The sequence below is a fragment of the Poecilia mexicana genome, unplaced genomic scaffold (assembly GCF_051168715.1).
Source record: "Poecilia mexicana isolate PSO_F unplaced genomic scaffold, ASM5116871v1 scaffold_2, whole genome shotgun sequence".
In the NCBI taxonomy this organism is placed as follows: Eukaryota; Metazoa; Chordata; class Actinopteri; order Cyprinodontiformes; family Poeciliidae; genus Poecilia; species Poecilia mexicana.
The window spans coordinates 6,929,828-6,936,623 of record NW_028263371.1 but is presented as its reverse complement, the minus strand read 5'-3'; the positions used below and the strand labels follow the sequence as shown (position 1 = coordinate 6,936,623).

The 6,796-nt window shown below is 50.2% G+C and overlaps 2 long non-coding RNA genes across 2 annotated transcripts; both read left to right on the top strand.

Moving 5' to 3' along the window:
• The first annotated feature begins 291 nt into the window (after positions 1-291).
• Positions 292-732, top strand: LOC148160365 (uncharacterized). The gene is made up of 2 exons (XR_015764534.1): positions 292-410; positions 489-732. It is a non-coding gene; the product is annotated as an uncharacterized LOC148160365 (long non-coding RNA).
• A 4,414-nt stretch (positions 733-5,146) lies between these two features.
• Positions 5,147-5,614, top strand: LOC148160364 (uncharacterized). The gene is made up of 2 exons (XR_015764533.1): positions 5,147-5,292; positions 5,371-5,614. It is a non-coding gene; the product is annotated as an uncharacterized LOC148160364 (long non-coding RNA).
• The last annotated feature ends 1,182 nt before the right edge of the window (positions 5,615-6,796 follow it).

Sequence of the window (6,796 nt, the reverse complement as noted above, 5' to 3'; positions counted from 1 at the left end):
AAAACCAAGAAAATATTCACTGGAGAATGAATGCTTTGTCTTTTAAGATCTGAATATTCCTCTGAGCAAAATCAGCAGCCACAACAGTTGCCGGGGCAGCTTTTTAGCTTTCTTGTTACATAAAGACATAAGAAGTGGCTTCAGTCGTCTTCTCATAGTTGGTTTCATCCTGGCTAAGTCAAGTTGTTCTTGTCACTGGTTAAAGCCCAGGCAGTATGCAAAGTGCCTAAATTGGATGTTTCTCTTCAACCATTTCCCTTCCACTATCCAGTTTTTCACTGCAGGTGTCACAGCTGCGGCTGAGCTGTGACCACTCACACCTGAACATCATCTCCCTGATCTCCAGCTGCTGCCATATAAGGATGGATCTTCCCCCTGCACGGCGTCAGATTGTTGTTAAACCCTCAGCGGTAACACCTTCAGGCCTGCTGTAAAGACTTGAGCTAAATTGCCCAGTACTAACCTGTCTGTCTCTTCCTTTTGCCCAGTTGCCTCTCCTGTCCCCGATCCTGACCCTCTCCACTGGATTTGGACCTCCTGGCTTTGACCCCCGTCTGTCTGACTCTGAGATCTGGTACCTGTTTTGACCTGGATTTGGACCCGCCGGCGCTGACCCCTGTCTGTCTGACCCTGAGATCTGGAACCGCCCGACCCCGACTTGGATTCCCTGGTTTTGACCCCGGCCTGTCTGACTAAGAACTGGTGTACTCCTTAATAAACAACCGATTTGTATTCTCTGTTCAGTCCCTGCGTCCATCGGTGCCTACTCGTGTCAGAACAATCTGACCATACAACATGGACCCGACTGAACAGGACCCCGCTGCAGCCTTGAGGGACGTCTTAAGCCGACAAGGAGTGGTGTTAGGGCAAAGCGTTCATCGGCTCACTGGACTAGAAGCGGCCAGCCAAACTCTCCATCAGGAAATCGCCCAGTTGTCCGCACAGGTAGACAAACTAACCTCAATGCTTTCCCCCAGTCAAGGACCGTCAGACGCCTCAACGGCTGCTGCTGCTCCTCCACCCGTCTCACCGGCCGAACCTCCGGCTCTCCCCGCTCCGGTAAATTCTCGAGGTCCGTATGTTCCTGATCCTCCTCCATTCTCAGGTGAACTGTCTAAATGCCGGGGTTTCCTGTTACAATGTCGGATGGTATTTAATCAGCAACCTAGGGCTTTTGCCTCCGATTTATCCAAGATATATTATGTCATGGGATTGCTGAGGGACCAGGCTTTAGCCTGGGCGCTGGCGTTTGACACAACTACACCGTTAACCTCCCTTACCTTTAAACGGTTCTCTGAAGAATTAAGCACTGTGTTTGATCACCCGGATCATGTTGGGGATGCCTCCAAACGCCTGCTGAAACTTCGCCAAGGCTCCCGTAGTGCAGCCGAGTTCTCAGTGGAGTTTCGCACACTGGCTGCTGACACAAAATGGAACGACGAAGCGCTCAAAGGAGTGTATTATCACGCCTTAAATGAAACCTTAAAGGACGGCCTGTCCGTCAGTGATGATGCCAAGGACTTGAACTCACTAATCACAATGTCTATCCGTCTTGACAACAGGCTTCGTGAGCGACGCCGGGAGCGGCCCGGCCAGCCTGCCTCAGCGCTTCCTCGGCTGTTTCCGCCTGCTGTGGAGCGCAGCAGCGCCACCCCTGTTTTTCCGCCGGTCCAGTCACAGGCTCCAGCGCCCCCTGATGACGAACCCATGCAAATAGGTAGAACACACCTGACTGCCACAGAAAGACAGAGGCGTCTCCAAACTGGTGACTGCCTCTATTGCGGTAAGCCTGGGCACAGAATCTCCAACTGCCCTGTTCGGCCAAAAGACAAAGCTCATTAGAGGTGGGGACTCTAGTGAGCAGCACGGGAAGTCCCCAACTCTCTACTAGTCGCCTACTAATTGATGTTAAGCTTTGTCACCAGTCTACTTCCCACTCATTAACTGCCTTGATTGATTCTGGGGCTGAGGATAACTTTATTGATGAAGGCTTGATTAAAGAACTGAACATTCCCAGTGAACCCCTCAGCTCACCGTTATCTGCTAATGGTCTTAATGGTGCTCTCTTGTTTTCAGTCACATGTCAGACACCCCCTCTGCTGATCACATCAGGTAACCACAGGGAGGTTCTCCAATTTAAGGTTATCCCATCCTCCAGTTTTTCCATGGTGTTGGGTCATCCATGGTTGAGACTTCATAATCCCCATATTGATTGGGTCACAGGAAGGATAGTTAGCTGGAGTCTGTCCTGTTCTAATAACTGTCTTCGTGCTGCCCAGCCTAACTGCGGGAGTCTTTGTGACAGCCCGGACCCCCCTGATCTGTCATTGGTTCCTCCTGAGTACCACAACCTAGCTGCCGTTTTCAGTAAGTCCCGAGCCCTCTCACTCCCCCCTCATCGACCGTACGACTGTGCGATAGAGCTCCTGCCTGATGCTCCGCTGCCTAACAGTCGCTTGTTCAGCCTGTCCAAGCAGGAACATGAGGCCATGGAGGCCTACATCAATGACTCTGTAGCAGCTGGTATCATCCGCCGCTCGTCATCCCCACTAAGTGCCAGTTTCTTTTTTGTAGGAAAAAAGGATGGTACATTACGCCCATGCATTGACTATCGGGGGTTAAATGAAATCACCATCAGGAATAAATACCCATTACCCCTGATGTCCACAGCTTTTGAACTGCTGCAAGGGGCAACCATTTTCTCCAAATTGGATTTACGAAATGCCTATCATCTAGTCAGGATAAGGGAGGGAGATGAATGGAAGACGGCTTTTAAGACCTCTATCGGCCACTTCGAATACTTGGTGATGCCTTTTGGCCTAACCAATGCCCCTGCTGTTTTCCAGGCCTTCGTTAATGACGTTCTGAGGGATTTCTTAAATCATTTTGTATTCGTTTATTTGGATGACATACTTATTTTCTCACGGACCAAGGAGGAGCATGTCAGCCATGTTCGTCAGGTTCTCCAGAGGCTGCTGGAGAACAAACTGTTTGTTAAAGCTGAAAAGTGCCGTTTTCATCTTTCCACAGTTGACTTCCTGGGGTTTGTCATTGAGAATGGACAGATCAGAGCTGATCCTGCCAAGACTAAGGCAGTGGTGGAGTGGCCAGAACCCAGTACCCGTAAGCAACTTCAGCGTTTCCTGGGTTTTGCAAACTTTTATCGTAAGTTCATTAAGAACTACAGCATTGTTGCCCAGCCATTAACTCGCCTCACTTCCATTAAGCAGCCCTTCTCATGGCCACCAGAAGCAGCAGTGGCCTTTAAGGAGCTCAAACAACTGTTTTCCTCCCCACCAGTTCTCATTCACCCTGATCCTGAGAAACAGTTTGTTGTAGAAGTGGATGCGTCAGCCACTGGGGTAGGGGCAGTTCTGTCCCAGCATTCGGGCCCTGCACACAAGCTACTGCCTTGTGCCTTCTTTTCCAGGAGACTCAGCCCTCCGGAACTAAACTACTGTGTGGGGGACCGGGAGCTGCTAGCAGTTAAGCTGGCTCTGGAGGAGTGGCGTCATTGGCTGGAGGGGTCCACTCAACCATTTATAGTCTGGACTGATCACAAAAACCTATCCTACATTCAGTCTGCAAAGAGGTTAACTCCACGCCATGCTAGGTGGTCATTGTTTTTCTCAAGATTCAACTTTGTCTTAACTTACAGACCTGGCTCCAAGAACTGCAAACCCGACGCACTCTCTCGTCAGTTTGAACCGGAGACTCTGAAAAAGGAACCAGAGAGTGTCTTACCGGCTTCATGTGTGGTGGCTACGCTCTCCTGGGAGATCGAACAGTTGGTGAGGCAAGCTCAACCCAAACAACCTACCCCTGTGGACTGTCCTCCCAACCGTTTGTTTGTCCCAGAAAGTGTTCGTCCTAAGGTTCTTCAGTGGATCCATGCTTCCAAGTTTGCCTGCCATCCTGGGGTCCATCGAACTCTCACCTTATTGCAGAGTCATTTCTGGTGGTCATCCATGGCTCAAGACACCCGTCAGTATGTTTCCGCCTGCACCATCTGTAATCGGGGAAAGTCCAGCAATAAACAACCCGCTGGTTACTTGTGCCCTCTGCCTGTACCAGGACGACCCTGGTCACACATCTCGATGGATTTTGTTACAGGGCTTCCCCCATCTGAAGGTAACTCTGTTATTTTAACCATTGTCGACCGGTTCTCTAAGTCTGCCCATTTTGTAGCACTACCCAAGTTGCCTACTGCCATGGAAACCGCTAATCTCCTGGTGCACCATGTGGTGCGTTTACATGGCATCCCCTTGGACATTGTCACAGACCGGGGGCCCCAATTCACATCCAGGGTCTGGCATGCCTTTTGTCAAGCGTTGGGTGCCACTGTGAGTCTTTCGTCGGGCTTCCACCCACAAACTAACGGCCAGACTGAGAGGGTCAACCAGGAGTTGGAGGCAGCCCTGCGCTGTGTAGTGATTAACAATCCTGCCTCTTGGTCTCAGTTTCTACCTTGGGTAGAATACTCTCACAACTCCCTGACCAGCACTGCCACAGGTATGTCCCCTTTTGAGGTGTCCTTGGGCTATCGGCCGCCTTTGTTTCCCTCTCAGGAAAAGGAGCTCTCTGTACCATCGGTGCAGCATCACCTTCGTCGATGTCATCGGTTGTGGCGACGGACTCGTGCAGCCCTCTCCCGGACGGCCGACCGCAATCGTCTACTGGCTGATCGTCACAGAACCCCAGCTCCCAGTTACCAACCTGGTCAAGAGGTTTGGTTGTCCACAAGGAACATTCCTCTAAAAACAGACTGTAAGAAACTCTCTCCTCGTTTTATTGGCCCATTCACAATTACTAAGATTATCAATCCAGTGACTGTTCGCCTTGACCTTCCTCAAAATATGAAGATCCACCCCTCATTTCACGTGTCCCAGATTAAACCTGTTGTCTCTAGTCGCCTTTGTCCACCCGACCCCCCTCCACCTCCCCCTAGGATTGTTGACGGGGGCCCTGTTTACGCTGTTCGCCGTCTCCTGGATGTGCGCCGCCGGGGGCGGGGACTGCAGTACCTGGTGGACTGGGAAGGGTATGGCCCTGAAGAGCGGAGCTGGGTGGCGCGTTCTGCCATCCTGGATCCTCAGCTCATCCGTGACTTCAATTGTCGGCGAGGGGACCGTCGGCTGTCCTGAGGGGCGCCTTAAGGGGGGGGACCTGTCACAGCTGCGGCTGAGCTGTGACCACTCACACCTGAACATCATCTCCCTGATCTCCAGCTGCTGCCATATAAGGATGGATCTTCCCCCTGCACGGCGTCAGATTGTTGTTAAACCCTCAGCGGTAACACCTTCAGGCCTGCTGTAAAGACTTGAGCTAAATTGCCCAGTACTAACCTGTCTGTCTCTTCCTTTTGCCCAGTTGCCTCTCCTGTCCCCGATCCTGACCCTCTCCACTGGATTTGGACCTCCTGGCTTTGACCCCCGTCTGTCTGACTCTGAGATCTGGTACCTGTTTTGACCTGGATTTGGACCCGCCGGCGCTGACCCCTGTCTGTCTGACCCTGAGATCTGGAACCGCCCGACCCCGACTTGGATTCCCTGGTTTTGACCCCGGCCTGTCTGACTAAGAACTGGTGTACTCCTTAATAAACAACCGATTTGTATTCTCTGTTCAGTCCCTGCGTCCATCGGTGCCTACTCGTGTCAGCAGGGGAAAACAAATACTTTTGAGGAAACTTTAACTGACGTGTTGAGGAATTATGTACATTTTTAAGGTCTTTCACTAAAATAACTTCGCTACCAGTTATTTACCTATGCATCCTATGGATGCACCTTTACCTATGAAAACCGAAATTTTTCCATCCAGAGGAGGGTGCCTGCTTGAAAGCGCTGCGATGATTCTGTGACTGTTTCGTAAAAGCAAAGCAGATGACGGAAAGAGGGAGTGTGAACCTGGGTGGGACTGGTCGGGGCGGGACGCATGATGAAGCAGGATGGGATGTGACCAAGTGGTCTGCGTCGTCGTATGAAAGGTGTGTGCGAATATGAATGGTCCCCAACCATGTGACTGCGTGTTGACTGTTTGGCTTTGGTACGCTTCCTGGTATTAACTTAAAGTCAAACATTCATACCTTTCTAGACCAACCATTGTTCATAAGTGCTACAGTTACATTCTGGTCACACACTCCCAATTTTCTGTCCTCCACTCTACATATAAGCAACCTGTAGAGGCGATGCATCTTACCTATATGCTGCTGAAAATTTCACTTCCTTCAAACTTGCAACTCTCCGTGGATTAGGCAGCAACAGAAAATGGATGGATTGATGCGTGGATTGCCTGGAGCTGGAGCCGAGGTAGACCTGTTTGCTTGCAGATAAGAGCAAACAGTGCCACTCGGTGCCTTTTATAGCAACTTCAGGATGTTTTTAAATATTCCAGCCTTATATGGATGTTACTAATTCATCACATTGCAATGAAAGAGGATAAGAAGGACTTAAACATCACATCACATTTATCTCACACCAATCACAGAGAAGTTGCAACAACATGAAGAACCTGTCAGTTGTCAGTACATGTGGAAAAAAGGCAGCCTGCCAGTCTGTACAGACAGGCACTTTAGTTTTTTTTTTTCGTTTTTTTTTACATTATGTTTTTCTGAACATCATAGCAGACTGAATACATTAACCCAGCCTCCCTCAGGGACAAAAAGCAAAGACTTTAACCTTGATTATAACTTGGAACATGAAAAGCAGGTTTTCGCCTTCATCGCGTCCCTCGAGAGCGCCGCTCGATACAGCCAAAGCAGTTTCTCTTTTTGCCTGCCGTGTGAAATCACAGTCGCTTT